Raw genomic sequence first — 18,494 nt, 5'->3', positions numbered from 1 at the left:
TTCTGGTTCAACTGCTAACCTGTAGATACCACTGATCCACAATGGGACGTTTACATGCTACTGTTTTAAGATAAAACTGCAAGAAAAAGTCTATTTTAGATGCTTGTGAACATGTAAATTAAACTTTTCTACATGTCAGCAGCCAGCTTTTTAGTGCCAACACTTTATTTGAGTTTCAAATCAAATCAGTCAGTCCGAGTGTTTTACTGTTGTACTATTCTATGACTGCAGATGGAGAGGATGCTCTAAAAATGCAATTAATAGTTTATCTGATATGCAGCGATGAACGGTATGGCATCCCGACCCCAGACCACCATCACGATGTTGAGGACAGGGCTCTGTGGGGGCCATACCATCTGTTGCAGGGCTCCTCCATGACTCCCCAATGATAATGCACCATAGACGATAATCCAAACTGATGACAGCTTTTGCACAGTCGTAGAGATCGATCTGCTTCGAGGGCATGAGTTCAGATAAATCCCTGTATAGAATTATCATGCTTGAGATTCCAACCAAAAGTAGAATCAGCGTGGAAGTGCCAAAAAAATGCAGTTGTTGATGATACAGAAACAGTCACTTGAAGCCCACAGCAGCGTGTCTGAATGAAAAGCATTTATGCCTCCTGGTCTCCGTACAGTCAAAGAGCCATGTCAGTGTTATTTTTCACGTGGCTTAAGTTGGCAGTGTAATTGCTGCATGTTGTTATATGGGTGTGATTTGTTGGGATTTTTTGGTTTTTATTGGCAAAAAGCAGAGTTATGTTCAGCCGCCAACTGTCATGGTGAGTCAGGCCCTGCAGAGACCAGACGTGTGGCCAGCGTTTACTCACCTGTAACTTAAAGAACGCTCCTACAGAGTGTTGCCGTTCACAGTGGAAGATCCTAGAAAAGCTCATAGTGATATTAAATATCTGTTGGTTTTCAGCTCTGCTAAAAAAAAACCCCACAGATGGAACCAATCAGTGTCTGCTAAACATCACTGCTCATGTCAACTGGACTCTTTGACTGTATATGTGCTGCTGGAAGGGATGTGGTCTATGTAACAACCTTCTAGGGTAGGTGACAGCATGTGTACGAGTATGTTATTTAGCACAAATGCAGTGAGTCAGTCTAAGGACAGAGCTTGCTAACTCAACTTTTTAGCTCATAACTAAGAACACCAGCATCTTTTCCAAATACGATCACTTCCGGCTCCAAAACAGAAATGTGATGATGTCCAATATACCTGTGTAGTGAAGTAGTTTCAGGGTCTTGGTGTTTGTGCATCAGGCTCATGGCACGTAGTGTAAGTGAACCACTTTAACAAAACCACCCGTGCTTTTCCTGCTGCGACAGGTTAAAATCTTTGCAGTGAAAACACTGCTGATCCTAAAGGGGCTGCACACCCACATAAGTGTTTTTTCACTCATTAGAATAATTAGGAGTCTGCTGTAGCTGGAGGTGGGCAGTTCCATGCTGCATTTATGTGTCACTAGCAAGACAAATAAAATAAGCTGCAGCGACGTATTACCAGTCAGTGAGTACCTGCAGTTTTTTACTCACTTCTATTCAACCCTGTTCAACAGGTATATTGAAGCCTCATTAAAGTTACAAATTATGGTGTTGCTTTCCAACGCTCGGTTAGTGCACACACTGTTATTGTACACGACAGCTCATTTCACAGGTGAGTGCAGGTTAATTCATTTGGCCAAAAAGAAAAACAGGTGCAACCAAACCAAGAGAACGAGCACGCTAACAAGTTAAAACACCTGGTTTACTGTAAGTGTGAGCACTTCACTGTTTTACCATCACACGCGAAGAGGAAATCAGTAAAGTTCAGCAAGGAAACAACATAGAAGTAAATCTGTGATCTCAGGTGGACCTTCAAGGATTATGATTTGCTTTTACTTTCCAGACACGACTGACAGCAACGGATCACAGCCATTAACTTATTTTGTTACCATTTAAAGTTTGAAGAAACTGTAACTTTGTAACTTTTTTATTACAGAGCAGAATGTGCACACGAGAGCTTCTCAGAAAGCAGAGAGACATCTGTGTTAGCTGGTAGCACTAGCTAACAACAGCAGTGTTCACAGTGACAAATCTCTACTAGTACTACTGATGACTGTCAAATCATCACTTACCCATTACTGCCAGGAGTCACCTGTGGATCCAGGGCTCTGCTTGTGTCCTAAGGATGGAGAGATGAGACAAGTTAATATTAAAAGGCTTCTCTGCCACCACAGCTGGAGAGTCTGAGACAAAGGGAAATCCAACTAGGAATGGTTGATCTGAGCTGCCTGGACAAGTAAACTTAGTTAAAATTAGTGTTACCCCCAACAAGCCAACGCACCAACAAAACCAACGTTTAAAACAATTGAAAGTTTAAACAGTGCATGAAGCTTCTTTAATAGTTAAAGTCAGAAAATCCTTTTTTTGTTTGTTTTTGAAGTCTATCAAAGCTTCTGACAAATAAAAAAAGAGCATTTACTTGTACACAGAAGTTTTATTTAGTATTATATTTTGTACAGCTGGCATGTTTCTGCAGTTTTTAAGCTGTGTAATTTTTTAGGCTGGAGAGCTGGTGAGAACCGCAAAGATACTTAGGGAGAACAAAACCAGGAAAACGTAAAAGCTGAATTTACCGAGAGCTGCTAAAATGTTTATGGTTGTAACAGCGATGTCCATGTGGGGAAAAATCTCCAGGTACAAACTGTGTGACCTCTAGAGACTGGATTCATCATGGTAGGAAATGAGCCCATAAACGTCTGATGGGCTTTGTGGTCAGGAATACGAGTGATGGTCTTCATTCAGGTTAAACAGAAGGAGACAGAAACTTGATTTGATTTGTTCAACGTAATAATGACTTTTATTTATTAATGGACTTGTTTTTAAAGGCACCCTTTCACGGAGAGTCCAAATCTGACCAGTCTATGCTTTATCACACGTGTGAATCATGCAATCCAATATTCCTTCTAGCAGTTATAGTTTCAAGTCATGGTAATGGCTTTTAGCCGCGTTACGTAGCCCTACATCAAAATGATCACATGCAGTTTGATGTGCAGATATTAAATCTGGGACGAAAAAACTGGTTTTTAATTTGGACTTTGCAGATTCTCCAATTTCCCGGGGATTCCATCGTGAATGTGAAGCAGCAGTTTTACATTATACTGCAAAGCAACTGTAAAGCGTCACTGCAAAGATAAAGGTCTGTGGAGAGTCAGGGGCCTGCTGACGCTGAAAGGATGTATCTGTAAGAGGAAGGTAGATTGTGTGTATGTGATCATTCGGCTGTGACGCTACCTGATTTCTAATGACAGGCCGCTCCTCTGTGGAGGACAAAGCCTTTTAAAACGAGTTTGGCGCCTTGTTTACAGTGTGTAAGGGAGCTTTAACGAGGCCCATTAAAGACACCTGGCGGCGCTGAGCAGGCTCACGAGAAAATGACGCCGGCTTCGGTTCCCTGGTCGCATCCCGTCCCGGCGAACCCCATTAAAAGTGCGATGCGTCTCGTTGCACGTGCTCAGTCTGTGCTGCTTCGTTTCCGTACGGCTTTGAAGCATTTAAAGGTTGGCGGGGACAAAGAGGCGAGTGAGCAGGAGGGAGAGGTTCATCCCGAGTTTGAGCTCAGCTGTGATGTAACTGTGGACGATGGCTGTGCCGCAGTCAATTTCAGAGGAGATATCCTCAAACGACCTCGCCTCCCTCCCTTCTAGCTGTCTCATCCTCTCTCTCTCTCCAGGCTGGTGTCATTTATCTCCTCCACGCCCCGTCTTTCTTGCATTTTTTTTGCTACAAAAAGCTCCAGCTACCCTTTTATACCCTCATGCGGGCTCTAATATTATCTCCTCTCTTGCTGTCAGCTCGTCCATGCATCACTGCCTCTGCTCTCAGGCTCCAGCACTCACACACAGGGAGGATAATATCTCCCGCTAAATTCATTTTAGCAGGACTCGAGCAGCACGTAGCAAAACGTCCAACCCCATGGTAAAGCTGCTCTCTGGATAACCTTACCGCTTTTAATAACAGTATATCCCCCAGACGTATTTAGTGCTACTATATGTTTATGGCCCCTCTGCACATCTCCAGCGCTCCCTGCGCCGCTCTCATCATCGCTCGCCTTTTGCGCTTCCCTCCCTCCCTCGCCTCTCCCTCTCCTCATGTAGCTGAGATGCTACTGCCATTACTAATTCACACTTAAGCTGATTATTTGTGAATATCAGATCATTTTAAACCCCTTTTGTGAATGCTGTGTCTCCACACACCTATATATGTGTGCATGAGTGTGTCTCCTCTCCTTTCCCTGAATGATGGAGGGTGGGGTAATCTGCAGCCCCGTTGCCATGACACCAGACAGCCCTTGCTTGGCGAAGGCACGTAGCTTCCTCTCTGCTCTATTTCCCCAGAGCCCTCCGCTCAGGAGCATGTGTGCATCAGTGTGTGCACGCGTGTGTGTGTGTTCTCTGAATCTGGGAGAGTCATATATGATGCACATGATGGAAAAAAACCCTCATATTTACTGTCTCAACATGTGCAGCGGAGGAAAGGATGGAGGGGAGGGGAAAGCAAAGAGGACCCATCTAAAAGGCAAATAAAGGATTTTTTAATGCAAATATTTGAGCTAAACCACTAAACTCAGGGTTAGGATTGGAAAAATATTAGTCTACTAGACATTCCTGTGAATTATAGTCAGCTTCATCCGCTCCTCTGCAGGCTTCCTGTTGCAGACGCTCGCAACATATGCCCACCGCAAATCTTCTTTTACGAAGCGGGTCGGTTGCCCCTGCAGCCATGTTTCATTTTTATTCGTCCTGGCTGCGGCTGAAGCAACTTACTCTGAAACCCAAACTGAGGGCAGCTTTTTCAGTCCACACGCAGTGACCCCAGTCACCTCACACACAGTCACGAGTGTCAGAATATGGGATTAGGAAACTTGCGACTGTTTTTGCGCGTTACCCTCTGCATGAACTGAAAATGAATCGCTGCAGCTGAAATATCTGAGCATGCCCAGAACTCCTTGTCGAGAGACAATGATGGCTCCAAAAAGTAAAGCGAAAGATGTTTTCTTGTCTAAAGAAACTCATTTTTATGCTTTGCAGGTTCTCTGTGTATATCTGTCCTTATTTTGCTTTTTTAATTTGAGACTTTAGGTTGAATTGCTCTGCCATAAAAGCTGTTCCCAGACCTGACGCAATTACTTTTCATATAGTCTCAAAAGGCAATCACAGCATTTTGAAGCACTCTCTCCTCACAGCTCTCGGAATCCTAATAAAAGTGTCCATGCCAGCTCCGATCCATCTCTCTATCTCCAGACTCCAGCCTAGATGAATAATTTAACAGGCTATATTTCCAGCCATCTGCTTCTCTCTCTCTGTCTCACTCCCTCGCTCGCTCATGCTCCCGCCATCAGTCTTCTCCTTCCCAGTAAAGTCCCTCAGATCGAATTCTGCTCCCTTTCTTATGCCGGCCTGCGGTTGGTGAAGCGGTTCCACATGTTTAATTCAAATTAGAAAATGTATTTTTCATTATTAGGGGTTCCTGCTCTCACCACCATTGTTTTGCCCTTTAAACCTTCCAATTAAAATGAAGATATTTAGGGTCAAAATAACTGCATTTACATCACAGATGCAGATTTCACTGGATACCCAATAAGGAGGAGGGTCGATGTCAAACATTTTTTTTCTCAAAGAATGGACGGGGAGCTGCTGACTTCTAATTCACAGGTGTTGCTGCTCCGTTGCTCGCTAATCTCGGGGAAATGTTGCAGATCTTCTGGTTTTCACTCAGTTGTCAGTAAAACAGGACAAGCACATGATGAATTACACCGTCTGTGTGACACGTTTTGAACATTAGCGAACAGAAATCAATTCCGGGGTTGATAAATGAAGCTAAACGAATGTGTGCCATTGGCACAAACAGGTGAAACATGCACGTCTGAGCCTGTTATCAGTCAGTGCGTAACTCAGTCTCACCTCTTGAACCCAGCAAACTGTGTAAACTGTGTCCACCTGTGAGTCAGCAAGAGTAACATTAAATGAGAAAAGGTAAACATGATGATTTAAAAGTAATGCAGAACACCTGATCACATTATAGCCCAGTGTTTTCTGGGCTACAACACATGTCCACCACAAACTGATGCATAAAAATTCACCTGAATGCAAGAATGCACAAATAAAACCTACGCCCATCAATTACACACTGGACTACATGTAAGAATACTGCCATCTACATCTGTAGATGCTCTTTGCTGGATAACAGGACGCACCTCTAAATCATCTCCAAAGCCTCTCTGTGGGTAACTGAAGCCAGAGGAAGCTTTGAGAATACATATACATCCCGCATCAAGTCATTAACGCCGATCAACATCTGCAACAGTGCCTGTCAGAGCCCAGCAGAGGTCAGCCAAGTTCCTCTTCCCTGTCTGCATAATGAGCAAAACGGCCACATGTTCCTCCACCAGCATCGTTTTCATTATCTGCGTGCAACAATTACACCGCCCAGGTAACTGATGATCACTGCCGTGCTCGCAGCCACGGTGCAAACAGGCGGGCAACACTCACAATCTGAGTGAAAAAGATCCCATAATTACATATGGAGAGACACTGGCTGGTTGCACAGCGGCTGGGATTTATGCAAGCAAATAAAAGCAAATCGCTGAGGAGAAGGCAGGAAGGAAGAGACGGGAAAAACGCCAGTGAAGGTTAATGTTAATGGAAGGGAGGACCACGAGAGACGACTGAGTCAGGCTGATGATGCGGCTGAAGATGATGATGAGAAGAACACGATTTTGTTTCCTTGTTAGAAGCAGACATAAAGGAGCGGACAACCTAAACACCTGTGCTTCCTAGTGTTGGAGCGCAGAGCGTGAAATCTGTGTTAATGACTTTTGGCCAAAGTGAGTTCTTTTTATTTTCTGCACAACAGCATTTGTGGCTTTTGTAAACAGTACTTGAACCCATATAAGCCACAGATGACGAGATGTCTCTGCATACTCGTCAGTCGGGCTGTTTATCACATGATGGCTGTGAGCTCTCATCATCTAGCTCTGCCGTTTTCTTTCTTTTCTTTTCGGTGGCATGTGTTTGCAATGCTGCAAATGTCACATGTGTCCTGCACAGCTAGCGCTGTATTTATGACAGACCACAACTGACAGTAACACATCAATCACTGACCTGAATTTCCACTTCCTGTTCTTGGAGAGCAACTGTAATACGCTCGACTCCTGGTTAAATCTCCCAAACACGCTGTGCTCTGAATTTGATCATATTTGAGAGACTGGATGGTTCAGACAGAAATAATCTCCAGTCCTGCATCTTTGCCACAATTAGCTCCAGATACCTTCAGTTAGGTTTTCCCATTTCATGATGCCGTGATACCACATTCTGTCACATCACTGCTTGATTTAAAGACAGAGCCGTATGACATCAGAATATCTTTTATTAAATGCTGACAGGATCTAGCACATCGCAAATTATAATCATGCATTGTATACAGACGAGCCACTAATTAAAAACAAAGGGAATTATCACTCATACTAAAGATTCTCTTATTAAATGTTTAAATGATGGTAGTGGGGAGTGTGACCAATTCCATACAAACTGATTCACATCACTGTCATCCTCGGGGACTCCTTTTTCCTCTGGATGGGAGCATCGCCATCCTAGTGGTGGCACCAACAGGCTGGCAAAGAAAACGGTGTCTTGCTTTTTATTTATTCTTCTTCTGCAATGATGCTGAAACACAACAAGAAGTAATTTGAAAACACCCCCCTGGCTGCACTCCTGCCTGGAAGAGATCTCTCCCATCAGGATAGAAAAGTCTCACCATAGCATGAAAGTGATCACTCAGAACTTTGTATTGATTGGATTACTCCAGGCCTCGAGGGCGGTGTCCTACAGGTTTTAGATCCAGGTGTCCTTGATCCAACACAGCTGATTTAAATGGCTTCAAGTTCTCCAGAGGCCAGGTAATGAACCAACCATTTGACTCAGGTGTGTTGACCCTAAAACATGCAGGACACCAGAGTTCCCCACCCTTGCTTTACAGGAACAACTGGCCCCAAACCACCACAGGATCTCCTCACCGTACAGTTCATGAATCAAGTTACAGTTTTTTGCATTACTTATGATAGATTTGATCAACAGTGACAGATACAGCTGCACACCTAGTGAAGAGTAGTTAGCGCTCTTTAAGAACATGTTATGATACCTCTGAAGTTCAGCCTGCCCAGGAAAGGACATCCCTGCTTCTTCTAGCACTGACACTCACACTGCAGTGCACCTTACTGCATGATCTATCAAATTATTCCGTTCGAAAGTACAGCATCTGCAGTTTGCACCGAAGGTTTTTTTTAAAAGGGGGAATTTGGTTTGCATGTTAAGAATGGCCTCCTATGACCTGAAAGAGCACCCTGAAACACACACACGTTCCCTCCTCTGATCCATCTATATTCAGGATTTTCTGTTGGCTGGCTGCTGATCCTGTTGATCAGGTTAGCTGGCAGCCGGCGGGGACACAGCTGTTCCTGTGTAGCACCTGCAGCACAAGCAGCATCTATTACAAATACACAAACAGTCTCTGATTCCCCCAGACGTTTGCATTCAGCCCGACCTCCAGTGACCGCCTGGATGTATTTATGATCTGCTCTATGCTCCAGCAATTAAACCCTGTGAACCTCTGCATGGTGAAAAAGCCACAGTCGGGTCAAAACTGCAAACACCACGTCTGCTCTGGCCACCTTGTCACCTCAGTAATCCAATCAGCTAGTGGCCAGATGCACTTGTAACCCCCCTTTAGTTTCTAGTCGAATCAGTGAAGTGAAGCACATAAAGAGAAACCATCCATCCCTACAAAGCGAAAAGACTGCAAGGTAAAGGGAGGAAGTAAGGAGAAAGGAGAGAATGAGGGGAAAAGAGAGGGGGGCGGGGCAGGAGTGAGGGACAAGGACAACCAAAAGAAAAATGGGGTAAGAAAAGAGGAGGAGGAAGATAAAGAGCAGGAGAGGCACAGGAGAAGGAGCGAGGCATGGCGGGGGGAAAGAAAAAGAAAAAAACGGAGGGAAGGGGCTCTGGAGGGGGAAGCGGGAAGGTGTGGGGAGGTAGGGTAGGGGGGCTGCCGCTGCCGATGCCGGAGCACAGCGCGGCCAGGCTGAACCGAGTGAACTGCAGTGGAGGTCAGGGAGTCCAACATTCCTCTGGAACACTGTGTTTACACTGCGTAGCAGAGGAGGGAGGGGGAGGCGGCAGGGGGCTGGGGAGGGGCGCGAGGGGGACGACACACAGGGAAGGAAATCATCTCCCAGAGACCCTCGTTTAACAGAGTGTGTGTGTGTGTAGGTGAGGCTTTCAGCGCATTGTGAAGAACCCTTTGAACTGGACTATTTTACTGTTTTATATTTTGATCAGCTGTGCATCCCCATTTAAATTCAAGGAAATGTGTTTGAATACACAGACAGCCACTTCTTTACTTTAAAAAAAACACAACCATAACATTTAACAACATTTTTGATACTCGTTTCACTGGTAGCAAGAAAAGTCAATAACATGTTCATATTCTGCTTTTCTTTAGTGAAAGAATTAGTAAAGAACCTCCTTAAAAAAGAAAAGCATCAAGAACAGTGTTGCCTGTCAATCAAAGCGACAACCTGGGTATCGGACCACAGAGACTCAGCCCTGCAATCATCCCTCACCATGTTGCTGCCTTTCACTCTCATTATCCTATAAACACGTTGCCTTTCTCCATCTGCTGGCACAACAGAGAAACTGCAGTGGAGCCGGTGACAGTACGCAGCGCTCGCTCTGCTCTCAGACACTTTAAGGAATCGCTGAAGGATGCACACCTAACTAATTCATTTCAAGTTAGCACTTAACGCCTATTCAAGGCGTATACAACAAAAGCAAACATCCTTTCAAACTCATGCATGCAAGTCTCACTTTGTGTGTGTGCAGCAATATGTGCCAGTTACTGTCCAGACCATATAAGTGTTAGGATTCACATTTAGGCGCTGACTGTTTTTGACTTGGTAAATATTTAGTGTTTACTGTGGGAAGTATCACCCCCGGCATCCGTCAGAATGGCATTTCAGCGAATCAAAGCAGAGCCAGAGACAACTGGCTGCCCCGGCTTTCAGACTGAATAATCAATGTGTCCCCAGACTGCTGCGTAGCAACACTTGGTCGCAGAGCGGCAAAATACCCAGAAGGACTAGGCTAAAGGTTAGGAATGGCAAAATATTGAAGGAGATTAAAATCTTGCCCGATGGCAGGGGCATCGGCTTCAATCCCCCACTTATGATTCCCACAGAGGGCAGAACAGCTTCAGTTTGACATCAGGTGTCAGCTCCACTTTGTGCTCTTCAGTCAAGTCACAGTGTTGAACTTTTTACCTTTGAGAGCCGACTGTCATTTGGCAACAGACTGACTAAGACTTGACCAGCACTTCCTAAAACCTTTCAAATCGAAAGACCGTTGCGCAAATACAGACTGACAACGGGAAGTCGTGTTACTGTAACCTTGTCAAAGCACGGGGATCTCCAAGCTGCATTCAGAAAGGAAAAGAACAGGACTTTCATCTACCGTAGATTTATATCCTCTTCACTTTTACATGCATATTACATCTCATTATTAAAAATATGAAGATCTTTGTTCTATCCACTACCAGGGCACCAGAACGCAAACAAGCAAATGAGTTTCTCTTATTCACAGAACCAACATTATTCTGTTTGCCCTCTAAAAATCACCCCATCAATAACCACAGCAAAGACGTTTCTCAAGCATGTGGAGTTACGTGAGAGAACAGTACTAATCAGCTCCTTCCAAAGAGTTAACGTCATACTGTCTTTAAAGTCACCATGATTAAATCTAACCTTAATCTATCAAATCTAACCTGATCCTAACTTTATGTTTTGGAGAATAACAGAAGTCACACCTCACTGAATGCCAAGGCTTGGGACAACAACCATCACAGCTCAGGTGATGTGATGCCTCAGGGTTCGGGTTAAGACTTCACATCGTAAAATTCAGTTTACATGGTGCTCATTTTAGGAAGTTACAGGCCAAACAGCATCTTTTTTAAAAAGCATTTCTTTTGAACTGTACTGTATAGTAAAGTACAAGTATCTTAATACTCATGTACATGCCTTACTTAGTTACTTTAATTACTTTTTGTGGTGACATCACTCAAGAGCAAAGAAGCAAACTTCATCCTCCACTGGATGCTCATCTTTCCACAGCAGCTCACTCCGCAAAGAAAATGAATCACCTAATAATAATAATAATAATAATAATAATACATTTTATTTAAATAGCGCCTTTCAAAGCACCCAAGGACACTGTACAACAGATAAAAACTGGAAATATACACAATGGTAAAAATAGAAGATAAAAGTTAAAACATACAGAAATTTAAGAATAGGCAATTTTAAACAGATGAGTTTTGAGGGTGGACTTAAAAAGAGAGAATGAGCTAATATTTCTGAGGTCCGGGGGTACACAGCAAAATCTCCAGTGTTAAATTAACACTGGAGAGTGTCTATATGGGTCCACACCTCTGAGTGTTAAATACAACACTGTTGAGTGTTAAATTAACACTTTTGACAGTGTTATATGTTTAAATGTAACCTAGTCAGTTTCGAAGATTAACAATGGCTAACATTGAGCAGTGCTGATTTTCTAACACTGGAAAATAACTCAAAATGTTAGAAATATTCCAGTGTTAGAAAATCAGCACTGCTCAATGTTAGCCATTGTTAATCTTCGAAACTGACTAGGTTACATTTAAACATATAACACTGTCAAAAGTGTTAATTTAACACTCAACAGTGTTGTATTTAACACTCAGAGGTGTGGACCCATATAGACACTCTCTAGTGTTAATTTAACACTGGAGATTTTGCTGTGTAGGGAATTCCAAAGTCGAGGGGCAGAGCAACTAAAGGCCCTCCCTCCCATTGTGATCAGACGAGCAGAGGGAACAGAGAGAGAAAGAGAAGATGAAGATCTGAGGCAGCGGGATGGGAGCTTCATCTGTAATAAGTCAGAGAGGTACGGTGGAGAGAGAGAATGAATAGCCTTGAATGTATACAGAATTATTTTAAAATGGATGCGAAATTTGACCGGGAGCCAGTGAAGTTGCTTCAGGATTGGGGAGATGTGGTGGGTAGAAGAAGTCCTAGTAATAATACGGGCAGCAGAGTTCTGGACACGTTGGAGCTTGTTGATAGATTTTTGTGTGAGGCCAAATAATAATGAGTTGCAGTAGTCAATTCTAGAGATAACAAGATTATGGATGAGAATGGCAGTGGCGTGAGGTGTGAGGAAGGGGCGGAGGCGATTAATGTTACGGAGTTGGAAATATGCTGCACGTGTAATATTATTGATATGTGAGTTAAAGGATAATGTGCTATCGAGAATGACACCCAAGCTTTTCACAGAGGGAGAGATAGGGACCAGCGAGTTATTGATGGTGAGAGAGAAATTGTTAATTCTGGATAGCAGTCGTTTAGTGCCAACCAGAAGAAGTTCCGATTTATTGCTGTTGAGTTTAAGAAAGTTGGAGGAGAACCAAGAATTAAGTTCAGCTAGACAGAGGATGAGGGAGGGTGGAGGAAGAGTAGAGTCAGGTTTGGTAGAGAGATAGAGCTGGGTGTCATCGGCATAGCAGTGGAACTGAATATTATATTTACGAAAAATGTCCGAGTGGAAGAAGGTAGATGATGAAAAGAAGGGGCCCGAGGACAGATCCCTGGGGCACCCCAGTGGATAAAGGAGAAAGCTGAGAAGTGAAGGATTTTAATTGAATGAACTGAGTGCGGTCAGATAGGTATGATTTAAACCAGGCTAGTGGAGTGTGAGAGAGACCAATAGAAGCTAATCTGCTAAGGAGAATGGGATGAGAGATGGTGTCCAAAGCTGCACTCAGATCAAGAAGGATAAGGATGGAGAGGAGACCAGAATCAGCTGCTATAAGAAGGTCGTTTGTTATTTTTATAGGAGCAGTTTCAGTGCTATGTAGAGGACGAAAGCCAGACTGGAACTGTTCATAAAGGTTATTATCAGTTAGGTGAAGATGGACTTGTGAAGCAAGGATTTTTTCAAGGATTTTTGAGAGAAATGGTAGATTGGAGATAGGACGAAAATTATTAAAGTTGTTGGGATCTAGACCAGTTTTTTTCAGAATTGGGGTAATAGCAGCAACTTTGAAGGAAGCAGGAACAGTTCCAGTGGTGAGTGAAGAGTGAATAATAGCAGATATGAGGGGAAGGAGAGGGAATAAGCAGGCTTTGACGAGGACAGTGGGGATAGGATCGAGCTGGCAGGTAGAAGGCTTTGATTTATGGATGAGATCAGCAATATCAGCTTAGGATGGAAGTTGAAAAACAGAGAGGAAGTGAGAAGGGGGAGAAGTTAGGACAGAGAAGCTACATTGAGCATTAGGGTCCAGGTCTAAGTGTATTTTATGAATTTTATCAATAAAGAATAGCATTAGAGCATCACAGAAGTTAGATGAATAGAGATGAGCAGGGAGAGAATCAGGTGGCCTGTTAAAAGAGTTGAATAGTGAGAAAAGGGTCTTGGTAGAGTTCTCACTTGAGCAGACAATAGCAGAGTAATAAGCAGATTTGGTTTGACTAATACATTCCTGGTAAAACAGAACGTGGTTATTAAACATATCCTTATGAATAGTAAGGCCAGTTTTCTTATAGAGACGTTCAAGCTGTCGGCCTTTAGCTTTCAGTAGCCGGAGTTCAGGGGTGTACCAGGGTGCAGAGCGAGAAAAAAGTACAGTTCTGGTTTTTTGTGGAGCCAGGGAATTTAAAATACTACTAAGGCTATGATTATAAAAAAGTACCAGGTCCTCTTGAATAGCTAAGTTGTTAGAAGACAAGCAGCTAGAAAAAGCAGAGGAAAGGATATCAAGATTTATATTCTTGATATTCCGGAAAGAGATAATACGGGGATTGTTAATTACAGAGAGGGTCATGTGAACATTAAAGGAGAGAAGTAGATGATCCGAAATTAGCAGTTCGTCAGACTTACTGCTCCAAAATCTGAACCCTGCCGGAGGCACCCGAGCCCGCTGTGTGGCAAGAACCACGAGCACGCCGCTGAGCCTTGAGCCACAGCGGTAAATGGGCGAACAGCTTCAAGTGTGACATCTGTCGCATTTCCCCATTTTTCCCTACAGTCTCCATCCCTCGCTCTTACAGCGTTAAAAAAACAGAAAAACCCACATGGACATTAAAGGAAATCGGAGACAGAGGAGACGGGCGAGGTAGGGAGCAAGCCCAGAAAACAACAATAGATAGCCACAGCTTTGACAATGCCTTTCCAACCCTGACACCCGGCCACCCCTCCACCACCTCCCGAGAGCCAAGACCTTTGCTCTTTCTCCATGACAGGCGGCATTCTTTTGTCTGAGTTCGCCAGACTCTGGCCAGAGGCAGACAAAGGCAAGAGCAGAGAGGGGACAGAGAGAATGACAGAGCAGACAGAGGGGTCGGCAGAGGGGTGGAGGGTGAGAAAGGGAGGGATAAATGGATGGAAAGGGAACGATCGTGCTCACCTTTTGTCTGGCACACTCGCCCTCTGTCTATGTGCTTTGCATTTTCCCTTTTTGTTGTTGTTACGCACTAATCCTCAAATAATCTTTTTTGATGAAATGTGAAATTATTATGAATTTTTCATACCCCCCCTCACACACACACACTCCTGCTTCCGCCTGTGCTGTCCAGTGAGGTCCACTTGAGTCCTTGCTGGTAATGGCATTAAAAGGACAGAGGGGAATCAGGTGATGTTGTTTAGTCGCTTGTCTCTGTACTCCTCTGTCTGCTTTACCTGTTACATCATCAAAAGTTGCCTCACTCCTATACAACCTCCCTATTCTGCAGCCTTCCACTTAAAGTGCCATCCGTCCATCAATCGATTTTCTTCTGCTTATCCGGGGCCGGGTCACAGGAGCAGAAGCCTAAGCAGAGAAGCCCAGACCTCCCTCTCCCAGGCCACCTCCTCCAGCTTGTCAGGGGGAACACTAAGGCATTCCCAGCCAGCCGAGAGATACAATTTCTCCAGCGTGTCCTGGGTCTGCCCCGGGGCCTCCTCCTGGTGGGACATGCCTGGAACACCTCACCCAGGAGGCGCCCAGGAGGCATCCTTGTCAGATGCCCGAACCACCTCAACTGGCTCCTTTCGATGTGGAGCAGCAGTGGCTCTACTCTGAGCCCCTCCTGGATGGCCGAACTCCTCACCCCTATCTCTAAGGGAGAGGCCAGCCACCCTTCAGAGGAAGCTCATTTCTGCACATTACAGGTAAAGCACAGCTTTCCTTCCTGAGTCGTCTGACGGTTTGCTAGAATCTTTCGAGGCAGCCCCACACCCGAGTTTTCTGCTTCAGCCACTGCCCGAGGTGCGTTTTGCTTGGCCTGTCAGTACCTATCAGCTTTCTCTGAAGTCCCACAGACTAACCAAGCCCTATAGGACTCCTTCTTCAGCCTAATGGTTCCCTTTACCTCTGGTGTCCACCATGTGGTTCAGGGATTACACCACAACAGGCACCAACCACCTTTCGGACTCAAAGCACAAGTGAATAAATAACTCCAAAAGTATTTCTGAGGACAAAAGTGAGTCTTTTGTAATTTGTGCCAGTTTGACCTGGAAAGAAAGCACAGCAACAACAACAACAAACTTTATTTATATAGCACATTTAAAAACCAGTGGTGTACCAAAGTGCTTAACATACAAGAGGGTAAGACGAAGTAACAGGGAGGATGAAGGCTATGGCAAAGTACCAACGTGTTAAATGGCATTGAAAACACAGAAGCAAAAGAAATGCATATAAAAGCATAAAAGAACAATATATATAAAGGATATAAGCAGGTCCGTTAAATGCTATTAAGCAGATATCCAGTAACTCTTGACAACAATGACAGATACTGGAGGATGGTGTCAACTGAAATCAATTCAAATCCCCATTTGAGTGAAGAGATACAAAAAGACCATCAAGACTACTATTAAAATGGAAAATCCAGAAAGTTTTTCAGTTAAAAAGTTTAACTATAAGAGTTGTTCTGTCTAGGATTCTCACAGTGAGCATGCATTTCCAATGAAATATCCATACTGTGTCAATAATGAAAGAGAACTGACACAATTATTTACCGTACTTTTGTGCAACTTTGGTCACTAACTCTCTGGCCTCCTCTTGGCATTTATACTTAAAGTTACATATTTGCCAAAAACACAACAAAATAAAGTAATTTCACAGTTTTATTTGAGGATATCAAATTGATTGATTGATTTGACTGACATGGATCTGCACTAAAACTTCACCATCACAATGACTGATGGTGCACATATTTAGTGAGATAAATGTAAGCCTTTCAGAACCTTTGAAGACAACGTGTGACAATGTATTTACTGACGGATCATTACTTTGAGGTCATCAACATTTAACCACTCTGTGTTAAGCTCCGAGCACCTTCAGTTTCAGATTTCTTGTGGCTCTAAACACAGCAGGAAGGTCACTGAGTTCTTGATGCAGAGTGGGACATGCTGTGCCGAGTCTTACTGATGATTGCAGTCATTGTTTTCTTTCACACGTTGCACTGTGCACGTCAAATGTATTTTTGTTATCCAAGCACTAATTGGGATGTTCTCAAACTATATTTACACCCAACAGATGAAAGCGGTGTCAACAGATTACTTATTAGATTACTTACTTTTACTTACTTAGTTTTGGTTAGTGCACAGATTAGTCCACTGATACGATCTGTTATTACTCAAACACATCCTGACCAGACTGAGGTCGTGGCTTAAATATAGATATTATACTTTCATTTACAGTGTTTAGTCACCATGTGATCAAAACTCATTTTACTCAAAAAAAAGTTAAGAGCTAGTAAGACATCAAGCCTTTTTAAAGGATGAAATTCAGATGATTTTACTTTAGTACAACTAAGGTTTGCTGAAACTACTAAATATATTATCCAACTGTGCCGCTCTACAGAAAGCCTGGCTCAGCCCCGTACATATCTACTCGGTACATAGAAAAGGTAACTAAGGAACGAAAGCTCAGAGACAATTAACAAAATATCTCAGTCAGCTGAGACCAAACCCAACACGCAGTCTAAACGCAGTTAAAACATATGTGATGACAGCCTTATTAAACCATTTAAAACTCTTCAATCTGGAAAGTAATGACACGAAATGTGAAATTTGTATTTTCATACAAAAGAAATGCAGCTGCATATGTCCTTACATTAAATATCTGATATACACACAACACTGAGAAAAACACTGATCCAGGCAGTGCGACTGCTAAAACATGTTTCTCTGTATTATTGTGAGCTGATATAAGAATACATGTTTTCATTTAATTTCAGTGTATTTATCTGGCTCCAAACGAGGTGCTTGATATGTTCATTAACAGTCTAAAGTCGATCAGCGTTATAGAACTTGGAGGGCCGAGGACAGACACATGGGCCCCACAGGGCAACGCTACACAGTGTGTTCACACACAGCTCACGCACACACCCACTGCCACTACTTTTAGTACATCGCTGACGGAAGGCAGCTCTTCCTCTCCCCCTCGTCTGAGCATGCCCCAGCTCCGAGCTCTCTCACAGGGCTGTAACTCATGAGTTGCTGTAGTCGCCAGTGTATACTGCACCTTGTGTTGGGGCACCTATAGAGCAGAGCAGTGCTTGTTAACGGCTCAGCAGAGAAAGAGGAAGTCGAGAGGAAGTACGTGCGCGCGCGTGTGAGAAAGAGAGAGAGCGAAACGGGCAGATGGACACGAGAGGACGTTTGCCACTGAAGGCGGTAAAATAAATAGAGATGGCAGTCGAGGAGAAAATGGAGTAACACGACACAACGAACCCAGTGAACTTCAAGCAGAAAATGGCTGTTTCCAATATATCATCCAGCTCAGAGAACTACGTGGATGAAATATTTCCAGAACTTCAATTAATCTAAAACCCTTCATTTGTGACCAAATGCATTGTATTTTAGCAAAGCACATCACATAATCTCCAAACATACTGTAAATATAAGATGCAGAAGACGAAAGGAGAAACAGCCTGAGGAGCAGAGATGCAGTCGTGCAGAGAGATTAAGATGTCTGAAAGAAGGAAAATGAGAGAGAAAGAAAATGAGCTGTCTGATGCCCAGAGGAACTGAACGAGCTCCATACTTCTAAAGTCTTCACTTGTACAGTATGTATTATTTATGTCCTCCTCTGCTGCTCCCTACCATGCTGGCTGGCTGGGGGCCTTCTTGGCTGGCTGAATCATGACTGGCTGAGCAGATGAAACACTGACTGGCTGGACGACCTGACTGACCGGCTGATGTGTGGTGCATGATAGAAGGCTGGTGCCTGCCTCACGTTCACTCGTGCTAATAAAGACGCGGGCTTCCAAGGTTGTGTGTCAACCACATACTACATTTACACCGACAGCTCTTTAAGGTCTGCAGCTGTGAGAACATTACACTTCCACTACCTGACCAAGCTATTAACCAGATATAG

At 43.7% G+C, this 18,494-nt stretch overlaps 1 long non-coding RNA gene across 1 annotated transcript in view; it reads right to left on the bottom strand.

Annotated features, from left to right (window-relative positions):
• The window catches only part of LOC145420240 (uncharacterized), a 115,708-nt gene that overhangs the window by 77,730 nt on the left and 19,484 nt on the right, over window positions 1-18,494 (bottom strand). The window contains exon 2 of the long non-coding RNA XR_013901559.1: window positions 2,123-2,169. This is a non-coding gene — a long non-coding RNA (uncharacterized LOC145420240). The remainder of the gene's footprint in view (window positions 1-2,122; window positions 2,170-18,494) is intronic.

The sequence above is a fragment of the Astatotilapia calliptera genome, chromosome 14 (assembly GCF_964374335.1).
Source record: "Astatotilapia calliptera chromosome 14, fAstCal68.1, whole genome shotgun sequence".
Taxonomy (NCBI): domain Eukaryota; kingdom Metazoa; phylum Chordata; class Actinopteri; order Cichliformes; family Cichlidae; genus Astatotilapia; species Astatotilapia calliptera.
This window is presented reverse-complemented; position numbering and strand designations above follow the sequence as displayed.